This window comes from Lepus europaeus, chromosome 11 (assembly GCF_033115175.1).
Source record: "Lepus europaeus isolate LE1 chromosome 11, mLepTim1.pri, whole genome shotgun sequence".
Lineage (NCBI taxonomy): Eukaryota > Metazoa > Chordata > Mammalia > Lagomorpha > Leporidae > Lepus > Lepus europaeus.
This window is the reverse complement of record NC_084837.1, coordinates 87,045,216-87,067,346: the sequence shown is the minus strand read 5'-3', so window position 1 is coordinate 87,067,346 and position 22,131 is coordinate 87,045,216. Positions and strand designations below refer to the sequence as shown.

General features: G+C 51.2%; 2 non-coding genes and 1 pseudogene across 2 annotated transcripts; all 3 read right to left on the bottom strand.

Annotated features, from left to right (window-relative positions):
- Positions 1–1,978: 1,978 nt before the first annotated feature.
- On the bottom strand, positions 1,979–2,094 carry LOC133770875 (U5 spliceosomal RNA). The gene has a single exon (XR_009867539.1). It is a non-coding gene; the product is annotated as a U5 spliceosomal RNA (small nuclear RNA).
- An 8,648-nt stretch (positions 2,095–10,742) lies between these two features.
- On the bottom strand, positions 10,743–10,858 carry LOC133770876 (U5 spliceosomal RNA). Its single transcript, XR_009867541.1, has one exon. It is a non-coding gene; the product is annotated as a U5 spliceosomal RNA (small nuclear RNA).
- Positions 10,859–16,170: 5,312 nt separating this feature from the next.
- On the bottom strand, positions 16,171–16,315 carry LOC133770878 (U5 spliceosomal RNA; annotated as a pseudogene).
- Between the last annotated feature and the right edge of the window lie 5,816 nt (positions 16,316–22,131).

The following is a 22,131-nucleotide window of genomic DNA, read 5'->3' as shown; positions in this document are numbered from 1 at the left end:
TTATGCCTTAAGGGGCAAAGGTAGTGTTTTGCCTCTTGTTCCAAGGTCAAGTATCTCTCGTTCCTCCCTCTGCTCTTTACTACCCACCGTCACCTCTGCCTGCTCCAGCAGAACCCAAGCGCAGAGACTTAAAGCAATGTGAGGAAGTCCTGGCGCTGAGAGGCAGCAGGAGGCGTGGTCCCGATCCACTGACTGGGACCTGCACCATCCAGAGGCCATTTCCACATATGGACAGGAGTCCTTTCGTGCTGGCCTCAACTCGAGAGGGAGGCAGCGGGCCAGAGTCATCCTGGGAGGAGGGGCGGGCAGCGCAGTCCGTGTGTGGGGACCAGCCCCATGCGGGTGCCGGAGGTTCCATGAAAGCCTTGAGAGCGCAGAGTGGCTGTTGACAGGTGCTGGTCACAAGGAGGAAGCTTGGAGGCGAGAGCACCCCCTTGATCGGTTCTCTGGGGTCATTCATCTTGTCACAGGCAGTGCCATTGTGTGTGTGTGGGGGGGACTGAGGGGAAGACAGCACATCATAAGCCCCAAGCAACATCTTTAACTGAACAAGTCAACAGACGCACAATGTGGATAGCAAGAGTCAATATCATAAGGGTTTTATTAATGCAACTCCCCACCCCCCAATTCCAACCATTTTCCTTTTCTGGCTAATTCTAAATTTTTTGAAAAGGCAAAGGGTCAAGAAAACCCAAGAAGTTTCTGAAAAGAAAACGCAGGCAGATGTGCTCAGCCCACAGGGGAGGATTCGCTCTGACCCTACAGCATTAGGGTCCACAGCACTGGCTCGGGGCAGCCCTCGGGAGCCACAGGTTCCACGTCCTCAGATTCAGTCAGCTGTGGGTTGAAAGCAGTTGAGAAAACTGAACATCGCAGACTTCCTATTCCTTTGTCATCATCCCCTAAATAATGTATGTGACAACTGTTTTCACAGCATGTACGTCACATTTATTAGTTATTATGAGTAACATAGACATGATTTAAAGTATACAGTGGGTTATGCATGGATCTATCACAAACACAACAGATTTCACAGAAGGGACGCGAGTATCCCTTGATTTTGGAAGCTATGAAGGGTTCTGGATCCAGTTCCCTGACAGATACTGTGGGATGATTGCAGTCATGTGGGCCTGTGGAAGACACAGATCCAACCGGTGTGTCAAAGCAGGAGTGACCATGGGGTGGCGCTGTGGCGCAGCAGGTAAAACCGCCGCCTGCAGGAACAGCATCTGGCGGATACAGCTCCCTGCTAATGCGACTGGGGAAGCAGCAGAGGATAGCCAAGTGCTTGGGCTCCCACCACCCATGTGGGAAATGTAGATGAGCTCCTGGCTCTTGGCTTTGGCCTGGCCCAGCCCCAGCTGTTGTGGCTATCTGGGGAGCAAAGCAGCAGATGGAAGATTGTTCTCTCTTCTCCTTTCAAATAAAATAAATCCTATAAAAGGGTGTGGGGGGCCGGAACTGTGGCGTAGTAGATTAAGCATCCACCTCTGGTGCTGACATGCCATATGGGCGCTGGTTCAAGTCCCGACTGCTCCACTTCCCATCCAGCTCCCTGCTATGGCCTGGGAAAACAGTGGGAGATGGCCCAAGTGCTTGGGCCCTTATACCAGAAAGAAGCTCCTGGCTCCTGGCATAGGATTGGCCCAGCTGCAGCTGTTGTCACCATTTGGGGAGTGAACCAGCAGATGGAAGATCTGCCTCTTCTTCTCTCTAACTCTGGGAAGAAAAAAAAAAAAACCTGTAATAAAGGAAGATACCTAAAAAAAGATGTAAAATACATATATAAATATATATATATATATAAGATCCTGTCTTTCAAATAAGTCTGGGGATGCCATCATATACAGGCATCAGCTTGGGCCCAACAGAAAGTACCTCTACCTCCTTTCTGTAAACCTTTCTACAGGAAGCCATACAGAAGACTGAACCAGACACTCTAGTTTCCAAAGCTCGTCTTTTATTTAACAGTATAAATAGCCTTGCCAAGGCAAGGCCTCAAAAAATTGAGTTAAGACTCAGAATTGTTTCTCTCCACGGAAATCTTTAGTAAAAGGCGAAAGATTTATACGATCTGAAGAGAAACCAGAGTATAATTGATAGGACCTATACGCCACTTGTCATATAACTGCAACTCCTAGTACACTAATGGTTACTATTTGGCCCAAGGGCTATGACTGCAGAAGTATATATTAGAAGTCCTATAAATAATACTACCAAATTTTTAAAAGTTAACTAAATAAGTAAACAGTGTTATCAAATTCTAAAAAGTTAAGTAAAAAACAAAACACTTTTAAGCAAAAAAAATCACTTGAACTAATTGCAATGCATGTTGGGTATGCAAATTACCCTAAATAGTCACCTTTTAGATTCCAGAAATAACTTAGTTGTTCCGGGCCACCTTGAAGGGGGCAAAAAAACAGTGGTTTTCCCCTGAGATGTAAATTCTGTTCTGGTCACCCAGAGAAATTTCCCTTCTACCTATTTGTACACTGGGGCTCTGTCAGGAAAGGAGCTGCAGACTGGTGCCTCCTCACACGGGGCACCATAAATGTTAGACAAAGAGAACAGAATAGAGGCAGCGTATGAATTTACAGCCGGACCACATTTATTCAGAGAAAATAAATTCATAGAGGTGGGTGACCAACTGCCCCGTGCACATTGACAGAACACGTGGCAGAAGGCCTGACCCCCAGGGTCCGGGACTTTTAATATTTTAGGAGGTGGGGGTAGGGGACAGCAGGCGGAGGGGAATTCCTGGAACTGGTCTTTCAGGCGGCTGTGGGGGATGGGGTATGAAGGCAGTAGGGTGTGAGACCCAATTGAGATATTCAAGGGCAAGGAACACATTCCAATATTTATCTCTCTTGGGCAATGAGCAAGGTGGCTCAGGCTCATGTCTTTGTTCCATCAGTTTCTTTTCAAATAAAGGTTTTTTTGTTTTGTTTTGTTTTTTTTTTTTTTTTAGATTTATTTATTTGAGAGGCAGAGTTACAGAGAGAGGAGAGACAGAGGGATCTTCCATCTGCTGGTTCACTCCCAGCTGGCCTTAATAGCCAGAGTTGGGCAAGGCCGAAGCCAGGAGCCAGGGAGTTGGGCCGTCTTCCATTGCTTTCCCAGGCACATTAGCAGGGAGCTGGATCAGAAGTGGAGCAGCTGGGACTTGAACCGGTACCCATATGAAATGCCAGTGTCTCCAGTCAGGGCTTACCTTGCTATTACAATCCTGGCCCTGCTAATGGGCGATCTTAATTTAGCAATCATAAACTCTAATTTAAATTTTTTAGTATATTTTCATTTTATTTGAAAGTCAGAGAGATCATCCAACAGCTGGGCCACTCCCCAAATGCCTGGTTAGCCATGGCCGGGCTGGTAGCTTTGGGATCCACAAGGAGAGAAGGCCAACACTTTCGGGAATGGAGAGTCCCTACCCGCACTTCCTGGAACCTAAAAGTCCTTGTCAAGGTCCCTGCGAGTGCCTAAAGGTCAACCAATGAGGATCAGACCTGCCTCAACCTTTAACCCCCATGCCCTGTATCTATAAAAGGAGCCCTCCCAACCTCTGATGAGCGACTTCCCCAGCTCCTGCTCTGTTGGGACCAGAGAGCCTCGCCCAGGAGCAGAATTCCAATAAAAGCTTGTGAATTGGCCGGCGCCGTGGCTTAACAGGCTAATCCTCGGCCTTGCAGCACCGGCACACCGGGTTCTAGTCCTGGTCAGGGCGCCGGATTCTGTCCCGGTTGCCCCAATTCCAGGCCAGCTCTCTGCTATGGCCCGGGAAGACAGTGGAGGATGGCCCAAGTGCTTGGGCCCTGCACCTGCATGGGAAACCAGGAGAAGCACCTGGCTCCTGGCTTCGGATCAGCGTGATGTGCCGGCCGCAGCAGCCATTGGAGGGTGAACCAACAGCAAAAAGGAAGACCTTTCTCTCTGTCTCTCTCTCTCACTATCCACTCTGCCTGTCAAAAAAAAAAAAAAACCTTGTGAACTAATTGATTCATCTGACTGGGAATATTTGGTATGTGCTGGACACCTCTCTGTTCCTTGACATCCCCTCAGGGAAAGCTAAAGCCCCAGATACCCACTCCCCGATGAGAGGCCACCTTCCCGGTAAGACTGGGAAACGGCCCCCTCACAAACGCTTACGGAATATTCTAACCATGGTGGGCACATTTTCCGGTTGGATAGAGCCTTCCCTACGACTGCAGAAACGGCAGCTTGGTGGCTGATATCTCAGTACTACACATCATCCCACGATTTGGGCTGCCTACCTCTATCCAATCGGACATGGGGCCAGCCTTTGTAACACGGTGGTACAACAAGTTATGCAAGCCCTCGGCACCACCTGGAGGTTACACATCCCATACTGCCCTGCATCCTCAGGTAAAGTCGAAAACGCGGAATGGCATGCTAACAGACCAGCTTACTAAACTCTCCATCCAGCTTCGGATGGGATGGCCACAGCTACGCCCGCCAGCCCTCACCAGGCGTGTGCAGCTCCGCACAAGCCCCTGGGACTTAGCCCGTTCAAGTTCACGCATGGAAGACTGTTCCTTCTCAACCATAAGCTGCCGGTCCACGCCCCGCCGTTGGCCTCTCACCTCCCCTACTTCACCTTGCTTCATTCGCTTCTCAGGGAACACGCTGACTGACATCTCCCATCCCCATCTGCTCGTCACCCAGCTGGTCCAGAGGTCCTGCCTCTCCAGCCGGGGGACTCCGTCCTACTCCGATCCTCCCAGCGCCAGCCACTCCATCCCCGTTGGACAGGACCCCACGTCGTAATTCTCACCACTCCAACTGCGGCCAAACTACTGGGTCATGAGAACTGGTATCATATATCTCGCCTCAAGAGGGCACCTTCCCCTCCCCCAGGGCCGCCGTCATCCTGGACAGCCACTGCTCTGGGGCCTACCAAGCTTAAGTTTGTCCGTAATCCTAGTCCTCCTGGTCCTACCCCTGATTCCTAAGATCCTGGTCTCGGCTCAGTCCCTGCCCACATGTTCGTGCTCCTCCCGCCTATCTTACTTTCCAGCCACGTGTTACGAGAGAACATCACCACAATTCCGATGTTCCTTCGCTGGATTACCGGCAATCCAGGTAACTGTCCGCCGTGGCGGAGTTCACAGACGTGACTGGTTTGGCAAATCCCCTGGATCAAAGGTCTGTATGACACCGACCACTCACTGGGCTATAGGGACGGGGGAGGGCACCAGGACTTTAACCAATGACAGGAGGTTGCTAGGGTTAAGGAGGTGCTCAAGGACCTGGGAGAAAACTTGTCACCAATAACCACTCAGTGGTGACCCTTGCCACCTCTCCCACGGAGATCCAACCCACCTCGCCTCTCACACCCTGACTGGCTTTCGTATATCTCTCTGTCTACCAGCTCCTCAACTCTTCTGATAGCTCTCTGGCTGATGGTTGCTGGATCTGTTCCACCCTGTAGCTTCCTTTACAACTATCGAAGTCCTGACAAATTCTACTCCTGGACCCACCAATGAGACAACTTTTCCCTTACTTACTAATCTCCCTCACCCAAAAAACCTACACCAGTGCTTCAATCTAACCTCGTCATTATCTCCTGACCCACTATCTCCCAACTCGTTTTTCAACTCCACTCTGTAATTCCATGACTGCTATAAAGCCGGGAGACTGCTTAACTGGAGGTCACGTCCTCCAGTGCGGGAGCTGCCTATTCCACTGTCTACCACCTAATGCAGCTGACATCTGTGTTCCTGCAATTGTCCTCCCAGAGGTCTCTGTGGTGCCCCCAAACCAGCCTCTCCCAATACTGGTGCTGCAAAACGCCCATGCTAGAAGGGACATAATTATCCTTCCCTTCCTAGCGGCACTAAGTTTTCTTACAGGAGTGGGGACAGGAGTAGCCAGCCTGGCAATGGCACTACCCAGATACAGCAACTGGCGAACACCTTGAATACAGAGCTACAAAATGTTGCAGCCTCCATTTTAAAACTGCAAGACCAGAGTGACTCCCTGGCTGATGTGGCCCTTCAAAACAGAAGGGCATTAGACCTCCTACTAGCAGAAAAAGGGGGAACATGCGTATTTCTGGGGGAACAGTGCTGCTTTTTTACTGACAAGTCTGGAGTGGTCAGAAACATGGCACAAGAACTTAAGGAACGCATTGCCAAACGACAACAGGAGTGCCAGGGACAACAAGGATGGGATCTATTTTCCTCTTTTCTCCTTTGGGTACTGCCAACCCTGGGACCCATAATAACTGTAGGGATAATTGCAATGATCAATGATCGCTCCTTGTGCTCTCAGGCTCATAAAAGATCGAATCCATCATTTTATTTGAAAGTCAGAGAGAGATCATCCAACAGCTGGGCCACACCCAAATGCCTATCATAGCCATGGCCAGGCCAGGTTGGAGCCAGAGGCCAAAACTCAACCTGGGTCCCCCATGTGGATGGCAGAGGCCCAAGGACTTGATCCCTCACCTGCTGCCTCCTAATGCAGGCACCCGCAGGCAGCTGGATTGGAAGTAGAGCAGTTCAAGATGTGTGAACCTGAAGTAGGCAGGCATACAGGTTAGGTTTGTGAGCTGGAAGATCATGTCTTCACCACGCCCCTGTGACCTCATGCCCTACCTGATACCTTCACCAAGCCCTAGTGGGACCTCATGCCCCTACCTGGCCACACCTGAGTGCCCACCGGCCAATCACATTAATTAACCATTCCCCTTTGGAAGTGGGTTAAAAGCCTGGCCTTTTCTTTTCCTTGGGCTCCAGCCAGGAGGGGGCTGGCTGTAGCCCTGCACCTCCAGGGCAGGTGGCCTTCGGGCCACCCACTCTATGCTTCCTGGCCTAGATGCTCTTCCGAGTGGCTGGTTCCTGGTACTCGGTATGAACCTAGATCTACCTCTCTCCTATAGATAAACCTCTCACTCGCCTATGCATCTTTCTCACCAAATAAAAGTGTAAAATGTAGCATGCTGCTTCGTTTATTTATGCCAGTATTTAGAATTCTCTAAATATTAGGCAAGAACCCTCTTGGGCTTATTAACATTGGGGATTTATTAACAAGCATATGGTGATATTGTATGGCACCCCAAATTCCAGTAACATGTGGCACCCCAGATGGCATTTCTGGGGAACTTTAAGGGGCCACATTTTTGTATATATTTTAGGGGGTTATTTCCGATATCAAACCAAGTACTCTGATACAAGGTGCAGGCATTCGAAGTGGTGCTTTGCCGCTGAACCATACACCTGCCCTGCTCTTTTTTTAAAAAAAATTTAATTAATTTCATTTGAAAGGCAGAAAGAGATGGAGACAGATCATCCAACTGCTAGTTCACTTCTCAAATTCCCACAAGAGTCAGAGCTGGTCAAGATGAAACCAGAAGCCTGGAGTTCAATCCAGGTCTTCAGGTGGGTGGCAGGGACCTAAGCACTTGAGCCACTGATGTAGGCAGGGAGGCAGCCAGCAAGGAGTTGAGGTCCCCACCCCGCCCCCGCTCCGGCCCCGGCCCCGCCCTGCAGCCCCAGCTGCATTGCCCAACCCCCGCTTCCGGGAAAACTGCTGCTTGCAGAGGCTTTGCCACTTGGAAATGGTACCAGCTAAAAACATGGCTGCCAGCTGCATCCCTGTAACGACTTTTAGCTAATTATAAGGTCAACATAGGGGCTGGTGCTGTGGCATAGTGGGTAAAGCTACTGCCTGCAATGCCGGCATCCCTCATGGGTGCCAGTTCGAGTCCTGGCTGCTCCACTTTGGATCCAGCTCTCTGGAAGATCTCTCTCTCTCTGTAACTCTGCCTTTCAAATAAATAAATCTTTTTTAAAAAGTCAATGTAATGGGTCGGCGCAGTGGCTTAACAGGCTAATCCTCCGCCTTGCAGCACCGGCACACCGGGTTCTAGTCCCGGTGAGGGCGCCGGATTCTGTCCCGGTTGCCCCTCTTCCAGGCCAGCTCTCTGCTATGGCCCGGGAAGGCAGTGGAGGATGGCCTAAGTCCTGGGGCCCTGCACCCACATGGGAGACCAGGAGAAGCACCTGGCTCCTGGCTTCAGATCAGCGCGATGCGCCGGCCGCAGTGGCCATTGGAGGGTGAACCAACAGCAAAAAGGAAGACCTTTCTGTCTGTCTCTCTCTCTCACTATCCACTCTGCCTGTCAAAAAAAAAAAAAAAAAAAAAAAGTCAATGTAATGAAATCACAGTGCTGAGACACCCAACTCCCATCATGCACTTGACACCATGACACTTCTGAGATTTCCAAAAAGGACCAGGAAATGGGCAGCGCTCAAGCCGGGACCCTGAACTCCACCCTCTGTGAATATTCAATTAAGCCTCACCAAGACACCACCTCCTGTGCCTGCAGAGATAGAGTGGCCCTGAGCCTCACTTGGGCACGCCCACACTCCTGCCGTGTGTACTTGCACACCTGCTGCTTTCTGGAGAAGCCTGAGGAGCTGCCATAGAACCAGGAACATCACCAGAGACAGGCTTCTTTCCTTCCCAAGTCTTATACTTGTATTGCCTGTTTTCAGTGTTTCAGTTAACTGGTTGGAAACTGGTAGACTTGAACTGAGTGGCCACAGTCAGCATCTTTCTCTTGCTTCTATCATAACTTCTGTGACCACCATTAAGTGTGAAGTCTGCTGTACACAGTGTTAGTGGACACAAGGTGTTAGCTGTCACAAAGCACACCAAATACCGGAGTAAGGGAAAGGGTTTATTGGGGAAAACCCAGCAGACTGGAGGGGAGGGATGAAGAAGGGTAAGAGAGAGAGAGAGTATAAGAGAGAGACAGAGGAGAGGAGCTAGTGAGGAGAGAAGAGAGACGAGAGGAGGAGAGGAGAGCAGGAGAGAAGAGCCAAGAGAGAAGGGAGAAGCCAAGAGAGAGCCACGTGTTCAGAAACAAGGCATTTTAAAATTTTGCCAGAGGGCAGGCAGGGAAGCAGGAGCAGTGAATGTCATTAGGATGGGGGTGGAGCTTGACACCTGGTGGTTGGGCCACCTGGCTTCCAGCAATGGCAGCGGGCGGGCGGGGCTAGAGCTTAGGATGTAAATCAGGGTGTAGATCGCACCATAGATAAAACTGCCTATCAGTTTCCTAACCCAAGGGATCCATTCACTTGGGGTGTTGCCAAGTAATGAGCCTCAAGCTTGTGCTGCTCAGAGGAAAGCTGTGTTGACTCGCAATGAGCAAAGGAGACAGGGGAGAGGTACGGTCCCGGAGGGATCTGTCTCCCTGAGAAGCAGGTTTATCTAGGGCTTTATAGCAAGGGTTCCGGGAAGTGAGAAGGGGGAGCGGGATCCTGCTTGTAACGCACATCCTTATACATTGTATGTTCCGACAGCTCACTCAGGGTCTTGCAAAGTCACCCAGCATTCCATATTGGAGCTTCCTGCTAATGTGCCTGGGAAGGCAGTGGATGTTGGCCCAACTACTTGGGCCCCTGCCACCCACATGGGAGACTAGGGCGGAGTTCCTCCTGGCTTTGGCCTGGCCCAGCTCTGGCTGTTGCAGCATTTGGAGAGTGAATCAGTAGATAGAAGATCTCTCTCCCTCTCTGTCACTCTGCATTTCAAATACATTTTTAAAACTTGAAGAAGGAGAAGAAAGAGGAGAAGTTACAACATACTCAATGGAAAGGCATTTAAGAGAATTCTTGAGGGGCTGGCGCTGTGGAGTAGCAGGTAAAAGCCTCCACCTGTAGTGCCACCATCCCATATGGGCGCTAGTTTGAGTCACGGCTGCTCCACTTCCCATCCAGCTCTCCACTGTGGCCTGGGAAAACCATGGAAGATGGCTCAAGGCCTTGGGCCCCTGCACCCATATGGGAGACCTGGGTAAGTCAGTGGAGAATGGCCCAAGTGTTTGGGTCCCCTGTGCTCACGTGAGAGACCTGGAAGGAGCTCCTGGCTTCTGCCTGGCCCAGCCCCCACCACTGCACTAGCAAACAGAAGATCTCTCTTTCTCTGTAACTGACTTTCAAATAAATAAGTGCTGAGCTAGGTTGAAGCCAGGAGCTTCCTCTGGGTCTCCCATAAGGGTGCAGGGGCCCAAGTACTTGGCCCATCTTATGCTGCTTTCCCAGGCACATTAGCAGGGAGCTGGATCAGAAATGGAGCAGCCAGGACTGGAACCAGCATCCACATGGGATGCCGGCACCACAGACATCAGCCTCACCCAGTGCACCGTATAGTGCCCCAAATACAAAAATCTTAACATAAATATTTATTTATTTGAATGAAAGAGGGAAGACACAAAGATCTCATCTGGCCGCAATGACAGGGGCGGGGCCTGGACTCCTCCAGGTCTCCCACATGTGTGGCAGGGCCTTAAGGACTTGAGGCTACCTTTCCTTGCCTTCCCAGGTGCATTAGCAGGGTGGAGCCGGCAGGACTCTAACCAGGGCTCTGATATGGGCTGCCAGGCATCTTTACCCTCTGAGGTACTATGCCAGACTCAGGAATTATTTTTTTAATTTTTAAAAACATTTATTTATTTGAAAGGCCAAAATTACAGAGAAGGCAGAACGAAAACCTTCCGGGAGCTGTACAGGTCCGAAAGGTCTCTCAGGTGCTTCACCCAGCATTTTAAGGCAGACCCCCTGTGGTGCCTGGGAGGCAGTTTCTCACTATAGGCGCCACCTAGCTGTAAAATACACACTCTATAGTAATAACCAAGCAGTGCTAATACCCACACGTTTCATGTAGTAAGAAAAACCAAACAGTTATCTTCTGTTTTTTCAACCACATAAAGTAGCCTTGCCGAAACAAGGCCTCAAAAAATTGGGTTCACCCTCAGAATTGTTCCTCTCCACGGAAATCTTTAGTAAAAGGCGAAAGATTTATACGATCTGAAGAGAAACCAGAGTATGCATGCCAGCCCCACAACGCACTCCTCGGCTACCGGGAACTCCTAGTTCATCGAGGATGACCACCTGACGGCAAGCTCTTGTGGGAAAACATAAAGTTCTCCACGTCACTTTTAATGTTAGGCTCTAATTTCTACAGAATATTCCTGGAATAACTTTAAATCTTTTCGTTTTAAGCGCGCTCTCGCGCACTGCACTGTGGGTATGCAAACGAGCCGCGGCCCCGCCCCGTCTGCTCGGGAGCGGCGCCTTCCTGCAGGGGGCGCGCGGGAGGCGAGACTCGAGTCCGCCCCGCTTCGCGCCTCCTAAGTCTGAGTTTGCCTTCTTCATGAAGACCGCTCTTGACTGAGAGAGACAAATGAGCAAATGAGCGATTGGCCCAGAACCCAGGCTGCGTCTTTTGCTAGCAGGTCCCGGGGAGACCAGACCCCAGTCCTGTGCAGGCGCGACCCGGCCCCTCGTCGCCTGCTGCAGTGCAGCGTGTCCCTGCCGGTGCCGGCGCAGGAGCGCACGCAGGAGCGCACGGTGACGAGGCTCAGACCCCTGCCGGCCGTGTTGTCCAGGGGGCTCTGTGGCGGGGGCTCCCAGGTCCGGCGAAGGAAACTGGTACTTCCATGGAAGCCCCGGGCCCAGCTGGAGCCCGCCCGGCCACCACACAGCTCCTCCAGGGCGAGGCACGACCATCGCCCCTCTCCTCTCGCTGGGAGCCGGCGCCTCCCGCGCGCTCTGCGGGGCGCACCTGCCGGCGCGCGGCACCCAGGGCAGCGGGCTCGGGGGTTCTCCAGCGGCACCCCCGGCTGGTTGGGGTGCAGGCCAGGCCGCAGTGAGAAGACGCCCTCAGCTAGTGGGAGGCCCAGCGTCGTGCCGCTGGGCGCGCTCGGGAGACGCAGGCGGCCACTCCCGTGGGAGACCCGCCGGAGTTCCGCACTTGGTGCTGGGGGAGTGAGCCGGGTGGGAAGGGTACAATTGAGTGGGATTTTAGTGTATTCACAGAGCTGTGAACTCCTCACCACAGCTGACTTCGGAATCTCTCGTCTTCCCCTCCCCCAGACAACTGTGCCCAGGAGCATTTACTCCTGGCCGGCATCCCCTCCGCCTGTCTGGACATGTCACAACGGGCGCTTGCGGCAGGTGGCCCGGTGTCCTGGCTGCAAGGGTTTCCCACGCTGTTTGGTGCTCTTTTGCTCCCTTGCTGTATTTCACAGTGTTTGGGATCTGGGAGACCACAGCAACACAAGGTCCCCCCACACCTCACAAGGTTTGGCAAGGAGTTAAGGGCTGGCAGGGGTGGGGACCTTTTTTCTGCCAACAGCCATTTGGATATTTATAGCAACAGACACAAGCCATACACAATTATCAGCTTGAAAGTTCGCTTCCTACAGGGACCAGTGTTGCCACGCAGCAGGATAAGCCACGAGCAATTGTGGCATCCCATATGAACGCCAGGTTCAGGTTCGAGTCCTGGCTGCTCCACTTCCCACCCAGCAACCTGGGTTTGGCCCAGCCCCGGCCATTGCAGTCATTTGGGGACTGAATCTTTGGCAGCGCCAGAATAAATGACTATATGACCCTTACATGGCCCAGGGGGCCGCATTCCCCAGCTCTGGAGGGGACAGGAAGGGGGGGGGTGTCTCTGAGTCCTGTGCTCTCTCTTCCTCTTGGGATGGGGAGTGTTTGCATGCTCGGGGTCTCTCCCGGCTTCACTCTGAACGGGCCCTGGGCAGCTTTCACTACTTAACCCGCTGTGCTCCAGTGCCCCTGAGACCATTAAATGGCTTTGCCTCAGCCACCTCTGAGGCCGTCCCGTGGGGCTGGGGGTCTGTGGGCCCCTCGGACATGGGCAGAATGTCCTTCCCAAGCAGGCTGCCAGCCGTGGCTGGAGAGCTTGTTTCCAGACCTGTGGGCATTTCCCGTGCAGATTCTTGAGCTGCATGGGTGACCTTGTGGTCTTAAACCATACCTTCAAGTTAGTTGCAATCTTCCACCCAGAGCTAGCAGAGGAGGGGACTGAGCCCCTAAGGAGAATTGGGCTGTCTCCAAGAGACCCCTGCTATCTCCATGAGCTCCAAGCCAATCAGCAAACATATGTGAAGCCCCCATCCAACAGGGACCCCACAGAATGACCCAATGAAAAGACAGTGATGCCTCAAAAACGCTGGGCACTTCCTGAGAACGAGAATCCTGCTGGAGCACTCCACCTGGTCTCCTCTCGAACCAGACGCTTTACTGTCGCTTGTCAATCACATCAAAGTTTCTGCTTCTTTACAAATCGTTTCCCGGCTTTTTATTTCTGTACTAAGCCTCCCCTCGGCAACCAGCTTTGCAAGGTGCTATTATTTATTTACTTATTTTTCAGGATGCCTCACATATTTATTACTGAACCAACCCACTAATTCCCAAACACGTTGTGACAATGGTGCCGTCTCCAGCTGGCTGTGGTGGGGAAGGGAGTGACCGGGACCCGGCACACATGTTCAAGTGCACTTCCTCATCCACCCAGCGTGGTTCTTCCCCAGGGTCTCATCTTGCAGTGCGACCTGATTTTGTTGACCAGTTTTCATCAGAATCCACTGGGGACTGGGATGATTGTTCTTTGATTTTTGGCCAGGAATCTCTCAATCCTGCAGGCTAAGTGACAAGACACAGCAAGAAGAGTTGGGAACACTTACCCCGGTGGCAGAGGAAAAGAGAAAGCTCTTTTTTTTTTTTTTAAAGATTTATTTATTTATTTAAAAGTCAGAGTTACACAGAGAGAGGAGAGGCAGAGAGAGAGAAAGGGAGAGAGAGAGGTCTTCCATCAGCTGGTTCACTCCCCAATTGGCCACAACGGCCAGAGCTGCGCTGATCCGAAGTCAGGAGCCAGGAGCTTCTTCCAGGTCTCCCACGCGGGTGCAGGGGTCCAAGGACTTGGGCCATCTTCTGCTGCTTTCCCAGGCCATAGCAGAGAGCTGGATTGGAAGAGGAGCAGCCGGGACTCGAACCAGCACCCATATAGGATGCCGGCGCTTCAGGCCAGGACATTAACCACTGTGCCACAGCGCCGGCCCCAGCTCTTTATTTTATTTTATTTTATTTTTGATAGTCAGAGTTAGACAGTGAGAGAGAGAGATAGAGAGAAAGGTCTTCCTTCCATTGGTCCACCCCCAAATGGTTGCTACAGCTGGTGCACTGCACCGATCCGAAGCCAGGAGACAGGTGCTTCTCCTGGTCTCCCATGCGGGTGCAGGGCCCAAGCACTTGGGCCATCCTCCACTGCACTCCCAGGCCACAGCAGAGAGCTGGACTGGAAGAGGGGCAACCGGGATAGAATCAGCGCCCCAACCAGGACTAGAACCCGGTGTGCCGGCGCTGCAGGCAGAGCATTAGCCTAGTGAGCCGCGATGCCGGCACAGCTCGTATTTTTTTAAAAATAATTTTCATTGTGCTCTCTTAAGTGGTAATCTACATTAAAAGACTCACAACAAATCACTCATGCCTGGTAATTTTTAAAAAATGATTTACTTTTTATATTTATTTATTTATTTATTTTTGACAGGCAGAGTGGACAGTGAGAGAGAGAGACAGAGAGAAAGGTCTTCCTTTGCCGTTGGTTCACCCTCCAATGGCCACCGCGGCTGGTGCGCTGCGGCCGGTGCACCGCACTGATCCAATGGCAGGAGCCAGGTGCTTCTCCTGGTCTCCCATGGGGTGCAGGGCCCAAGCACTTGGGCCATCCTCCACTGCACTCCCTGGCCACAGCAGAGAGCTGGCCTGGAAGAGGGGCAACTGGGACAGAATCCGGCGCCCCAACCGGGACTAGTACCCGGTGTGCCAGCGCCGCAAGGCGGAGGATTAGCCTAGTGAGCCGCGGCGCCGGCTAAAAATGATTTATTTTTATTTATTTACAAGTAAGATACAGACAGAGAGGTCGGTCTTTCATCCATTGGTTCACTCCCGAAATGGCCACAATGGCCAGTGCTGGGTTCAGGCCGAAGCCAAGAGCCAGAAGCCTCATCCGGGTCTCCCCGTGGGTGCAGGGGCCCAAGCACTTGAGTCACCTTCTGCTGCTTTTCCCAGGCCATAGCAGAGAGCTGGCTCTGGAGCGGGCACCCACATGGGATGCTGACGCTGCAGGGGGCAGCTTTTCCTTCTGCACCCAACACCAGCCCTTCGTGCCTACTCTGTAGACTGTCCCCTGTTTTTGTCTGTTGTGGCTGGATCCCAGAGCCACAGCTGCAAGAGAGAGATCTGAGTGCTGAAGCGGCATCCAGCGTTTTCAGATTCTGCAGCCGGAAGGCTCTGCTGGGGAGCAGTGTAAACCAGGCCTCAAAGACTTCCTGCTCCCAGAATGACTTCCTTTCTGTTGCAGCCTCTAAGCTGGCCACAAGGAGGCGCTGCTTCCCCTTAGTGCTCAGTTCCGGCCACAAGGCCACCTGTTCAGGTCACGCAGTCAAATGCGTTGTTCTCTCAGTCCTAAAAGAGTTTTGAAAACTTACGTCCCTCTGGAACATTAAAAAAAAAAGGAACAAAGGAAAAAAAAAAACATCGGGGCCGACGCTGTGGCTAGCGAGTAAAGCCACCACTTGTGATGCCAGCATCCCATATGTGTGCTGGTTTGAGCCCTGGCTGCTCCACTTCCGATCCAGCTCTGCTAATGGCCTGAGAAAGCAGCAGAGGATGGCCCAAGTGCTTGGGCTTCTGCACCCACGTAGGAGACATGGAAGAAGCTCCTGGCTCCTGGCTTCAGTCTGGTGCAGTGCTGGCTTTGGCAGACAGAGTTTCTTTCATCACTCCCCAAATGGCCACAACGGCCGGAGCTGGGCTGATCTGAAGCCAGGAGCTTCTTCCAGGTCTCCTATATGGGTGCAGGGGCCCAAGCACTTGGCCATCTTCTGCTGCTTCTCCAGGCACATTAGTAGGGAGCTAAATCAGAAGTGGAGCATCCAGGACATGAACCAGCAGCTTAGCCTACTATGCCAGTACCAGTCTAATAAATAAACATTTTTAAAAAATTGAATCTACAGGGACATTTCCCATCTAGCACCCTGCTAATGCTCCTGGGAACACAGCCTACCACCCACATAAGAGACACAGATGGAGCTCTAGCTTCAGCCTGAGATGGCTGTTATGGCCATTTCTAGTGGTAGAAGGTCACTTTCTCTGTGTCACTCTGCCATTACCCAGTCCTGCTTTTCAGCTTTATGTAAATGCTTGTTAGTAGCTATTGACAGAACTCTGTTGAGAATTCTCAAGTGAGCAGCTGGGACAGCACATGGGCAGGGCCACCTGGCTCACCAGCAATAGGCAATGGTACCAGCTCTATCACTTAACCAGAAGCCTTAACCAGAGCAAGACCCCAAGAAATTTGTTTAAGTATTCACAACTGTATCCCTCTACGGAAACCTTTAGTAAAAGGTGAAAGGTTTATGCATTTTTTTTTTGACAGGCAGAGTGGACAGTGAGAGAGAGAGACAGACAGAGAGAAAGGTCTTCCTTTGCCGTTGGTTCACCCTCCAATGGCCGCCGTGGCTGGTGCACCGCGCTGATCCAAAGGTAGGAGCCAGGTACTTCTCCTGGTCTCCCATGCGGGTGCAGGGCCCAAGCACTTGGGCCATCCTCCACTGCACTCCCTGGCCACAGCAGAGAGCTAGCCTGGAAGAGGGGCAACCGGGACAGAATCCGGCTCCCCGACCGGGACTAGAACCCTGTGTGCCAGCGCTGCAAGGCGGAGGATTAGCCTATTGAGCCACAGCGCCGGCCTATGCATTTTGAAAATAAACTAGAGCATGGCCATTAGGGCTTATAATTTGTTCCTTGTGTGACTGCAACTCCTATTTCTCAAATGATGGGTACTTAGCCCAAGGAATAATGGTTACATCAGTATATCTAAGAATACTGTAAGTAACGGTAGCAAATTTTTTTTTTTTTTGGACAGGCAGAGTTAGACAGTGAGAGAGATAGAGAGACAGAGAGGAAGGTCTTCCTTTTTCCGTTGGTTCACCCCCCAAGTGGCCGCTATGGCTGGCGCTATGCCGATCCGAAGGCAGGAGCCAGGTGCTTCTCCTGGTCTCCCATGGGGTGCAGGGCCCAAGCTTTTGGGCCATCCTCCACTGCCTTCCTGGGCCACAGCAGAGAGCTGGCCTGGAAGAGGAGCAACTGGGACAGAATCTGGTGCCCCAACTAGGTCTAGAACCCGGGGTGCCAGCGCCACAGGCGGAGGATTAGTCTAGTGAGCCACAGCGCTGGCCTATTATTTGAATTTTTAAAATTTGCTGGCTGGTGCCACGGCTCATTAGGCTAATCCTCTGCCTAGTGGCACTGGCACCCCGGGTTCTAGACCTGGTTGGGGCACTGGATTCTGTCCCGGTTGCCCCTCTTCCAGGCCAGCTCTCTGCTGTGGGCAGGGAGTGCTGTGGAGGATGGCCCAAGTGCTTGGGCCCTGCACCCCATGGGAGACCAGGAGAAGCACCTGGCTCCTGGCTTCAGATCATCGCGGTGCGCCGGGTGCGGCATGCCAGCCACGGTGGCCATTGGAGGGTGAACCAACGGCAAAGGAAGACCTTTCTCTCTGTCTGTCTCTCTCTCTCACTGTTCACTGTGCCTGTCAAAAAAATAAATAAAAAATAAAAAAATTCAAATAATACATTTATTTTTACATGAAAACACTTGAACTAGTTGCAATGCATTGTGGGTATGCAAATGAGCCTGACTATTTGCCCTTTAGACTCTGGAAATACCTTGGTTCTTTGGGGCCACATTACTGGGCTGAAGTGGAGGTGTTCTCTGGGACTTCAACTCCCTTCTGGTCACCTGGAGGCTTTCCCATTTTACTTGTGGGTACATTGGGATTTTGATCATGATTTCTTTTAAAAAGGAGCTTTCCAATGGATGGAAGCTATCTCTCTCTCCCTCTTTCTCTGTAACTCTGCCTTTCATACATATATATATATATATATATGTATATATATATATACACATACATATATATATATATATTTGAAGACTTATTTATTTGAGAGAAAGAGTTACAAACAGAGAGAGGGAGGGAGAGAGAGAAAGAGAGAGAGAGAGAGAGAGAGAGGGGTCTTCTATCCGCTGGTTCTCTCCAAATGGCTGTAAGGGCTGAAGCTGAGCTGATCTGAGGCCAGGAGCCAGGAGCTTCTTCTGGGTCTCCTACATGGGTGCAGGGGCCCAAGCACTTGGGGCATCTTCTGCTGCTTTCCCAGGCCATAAGCAGAGAGCTGGTTCAGAAGTGGAGCAGCTGGGACACAAACTGGCACCCATATGGGATGCTGGTGCCACAGGTGGAGGCTTAGCTACTATACCACAGCACCGGCTCCGATAAATAAATGTTTTTAAAAAACATATTTAAACTTAAGAACAAAAACTTTTGATTCAATTTGTATTATAGCTTCATCGTATATTATATATTCATGTCTTTCAAAATAGTTTTATAATTTTAAAAGATCTTTTTGTTAGATTTATTTTACTCCCAATATATTATAGTACGTGTGGCTAGTACAGATTTCCAAAGTTATATTTATTTATTTGAAAGACAGAGAGAGACAAAGATCTGCCATGTCTGGTTCACTCCCCAAATGTCTACATAGGCCAGACCAATGGCAGGAGCCAAGAACTCCATTCAGGCTTCCCAAGTGGATGACAGGGACCCAGGAACTTGGACATCACCTCTGCCTCCCAGGTGCACACCAGCAGGAAGCCGGCTCAGAAGCCAGGACTTGAACCAGGAACTCCAGTGTGGGATGTGGGGTCCTAGGAGGTACTTAAGCTGCTGTGCCAAATGCCTGCCCCATTAAAAAATTTTTTTAAAATTTATTTTCATTTTATTTGCAAGGCAGAGAGACAGAGATATATGGAGAGAGATCTAGTTGCTGGTTCACTCCCTGAAGGCCCACGACAGCCAGGGCTGACCAGGCTAAAGCCAGCAGGTGGAATCTCCATCCGCATTTCACATGGGCAGCAAGGGACCCAAGTACTTGAGCCACGGATGTGGCCAGGGAGTCACTAACCTCTCCAGGTCACCAGCCTCACCGTCACCCCTTTTGGGCGGTGGGAAACAGAAGCTGCCAGCAGTTTCACCACTTAGAACCGATACCATCAGGCCCCCTACCTTGGCTTAGAGAACCTGCCCGTCTTTGGATAGCACTAAAATTAACTCACTGAGTCGGGGAAGTGGTGGGAAATGTCCTTGTCTGTCCATTCAAGATGGACGCAGACTTAGGACGTGCAGCCAAAGCGAGACTTTATTATTGGCCTTGCAAGGTCGGTGCCTGTGAGCAGACACACCGGGAGCAGGTACAGCAAGCGGCTTCCACCCTAGTACGCAGGTCCCCCCCTGGCTGTGTACTGCGGGGGTACGATCTTCCTGTAATCCCCTGGGTTACAAAGATACCTTCCTCCTTCCCTCTGTGTCCTTCGATTTCCTCTTGGCTACTCCCTACATCCTGTTTGCCTGCTTAAGCTGTGCTGCATCTGCAAGTCAGCTGACTTAACTTTCCATTTAAACTTTTTTATTAATGAAGAGAACAGATTTCACATATTTCATAGGTAGTTCTAGGAAGATAACCGATGTCTCTCCCTCCCCCTTTCCCTCTCTCAATTTCCTTCCTTCCTTCCTTCCTTCCTTCCTTTTTTTTCCTTTAATTTTTGCAAAAACACAATTCCTTTTTTTTTTTTTTTTGACAGGCAGAGTGGACAGTGAGAGAGAGACAGAGAGAAAGGTCTTCCTTTTTGCCATTGGTTCACCCTCCAATGGCCGCTGCGGACGATGCATCTCGCTGATCCAAAGCCAGGAGCCAGGTGCTTCTCCTGGTCTCCCATGCGGGTGCAGGGCCCAAGCACTTGGGCCATCCTCCACTGCCTTCCTGGGCCATAGCAGAGAGCTGGCGCTGGCCTGGAAGAGGGCCGACTGGGATAGAATCCGGCGCCCCGACTGGGCCTAGAACCCGGTGTGCTGGCGCCGCAAGGCGGAGGATTAGCCTGTTAAGCCACGGCGCCGGTCACAAAAACACAATTCTAATCCACTCAATACTCACGGGTTTAATTCCCCACCAACCATAATATTCAACAGGTAAGAAGTAGAAAGACCAGAAATCCACAGGGCCATTTTGTGTTGAAAATGGACAACCAGACACTTTCTTACAAATCCGTCCTATTTGTTTATTTATTTATTTATAAACTTCAGGCTTTTAAAAAAAATATTTATTTATTTAGTTGAGAGGCAGAGTTACAGAGAAGCAGAGGCAGAGAGAGAGAAAGAGACAGAGAGAGGTCTTCCATCCACTGGTTCACTCCCCAGATGACTGTGATGGCCAGACTGCGCTGATCCAAAACCAGGAGCCAGGAACTTCTTCCAGGTTTTCCATGCAGTTGCAGGGGCCCAAGGACATGGGCCATCCTCCTCTGCTTTCCCAGGCCATAGCAGAGAGCTGGATCGGAAGTGGAGCAGCCAGGACTTGAACTGGTGCCCATATGGGATGCTGGCACTGCAGGTGGTGGCTCTACCTGCTACACCATGGCACGGGCCCCCTGTCCTCTTTATTTTTACACTCTTTGGCTCCATTTTCAGTTTTATTTTTGTTCTCAAATTGTTATCCTCCCATTTTCCGAAGGACCCTCTAGCCAACCTGTAAGTAAGTGGTCATCCATTCCAGCATTTGAAAATCACACCTGAAATCCCTGGAGTGACAGCACAGAGCTGACCAGCCTGGCCCTGCGGGGCATCCCAAGCACATCGGGCACCCATATTCAGTGTCCCTTCCCACTTTCCCCCGCCAGCTGCTCATCCCACCTCCCCCAGCCAAATTCCATGGCCTCAGTCAGGGTAGGGGATGCGCAGAGGGAGGGGCTGGAATTCTTTTTAGAGTCACTTTCAAGGGTCCTTTAGACTCACACACTTCCCACTGGTCCCCTTGGCTTTGTCCCAGTCCTTTAACCTGAGTATAATGAGTCCACCCTTTCTCTACTGTTTGTACGGCTGTCTCAGTGGTCAGGAGCACCTGGTAGGGGCCCTCCCAGCACGGCTGGAGTCTGTCTTCCTTCGAGGTCTTTATCAGCACCAGGTCGCCGGGCTCAAAGTGGTGAACCAGGAACTCGAGAGGTGGAGGCTGGGCAAGGAGTCCTTTTAACCTTAGGGATGATAAAGCAGAGGATGAGGCTGGTACACAGCTCCTTGGAGACTGATGCTTGGTTTCCAGGGTAGGGAGGACTGTAGTCCTACCCAAGGGAGCCCAGATAGCAGTTCCCAGGGGGACAGTGCCACCTCCCTTCTCAGAGCCACTCTAATCCTAAGGAGTGCTACTGGGAAGCATTTGGTCCGAGGTAGCTTAGTTTCCAAGGATAGTTGAGCCACCTGCTTTTCAGGAGTTTAGTTATTTTTCTACCTTTCCTGCTGAGAAAGGATGCCGGGGAAGGTGGTCCCAGTTAATACCCGAGCTTTCCCATAAGCCCCTTCAGTGTCATTGATGTAAAGTGACTTCTGTTGTCTGAATCAACATTCTCTATGAGGCCAAATCCAGCTATAATTTGTTCTAAAATTATTTTGATGACGTTTCCAGTGGAGGCGGTTGTGAGTGAGAAAGCTCCCACCCAGCCGGAAGAATGATGTACAATCCTGGGCTCCCACCTGAGGCATTTCTGTAGCACACCTGAACACTGAAATGGCCCTCACCCAGGAGGCCTTCCTCCTGCCCTCACCCAGGAGGCCTTCCTCCTGCCGTGTGCTTTCTAATTACCTTCTTATTTATCCTCTGACATGTTACACAACCTCCATACACCTGCTTAGCCATGGTGTAGATGCCCACACTCCCACAGTCTCCACGTGTTGCATCTCACGCAGCCTGGGAACCCCACCAGCTCCCTTTCTGCAGCACGGACATCGGTCCCCTCGTCACGGGTTTACGTATCCACCCGATTCTGGGTGGTTCCTCTCTTTCCTCTGTGGTGTGCTAGGGATGTGTGGGATTAGATTGAATGATTTATTTCCTTCTTCTAGGGAGCCTTGCTTAGCAGCTTCCTGCGCAACCTTGTTTCCTATACCTTCCACAGAATTTCCCTTTGATGGCCATTTACCGGAACTACAGCCACTTCTGTTGGAAGTAGGAGGCTTCTAGAACTTGTGTTACTAATTCTCCATGTGCAGTTCCTTTCCTCTACTATTTATAAGGCCCCTCCCTGTCCAGACTTGCCACAAGTATGTACGACCTCGTAGGCAAGTTTAGAATCCATGTGTGTAGGACCCCAGCAATCGAAGAGTTTTAGAGCTTGATGGAGAGCC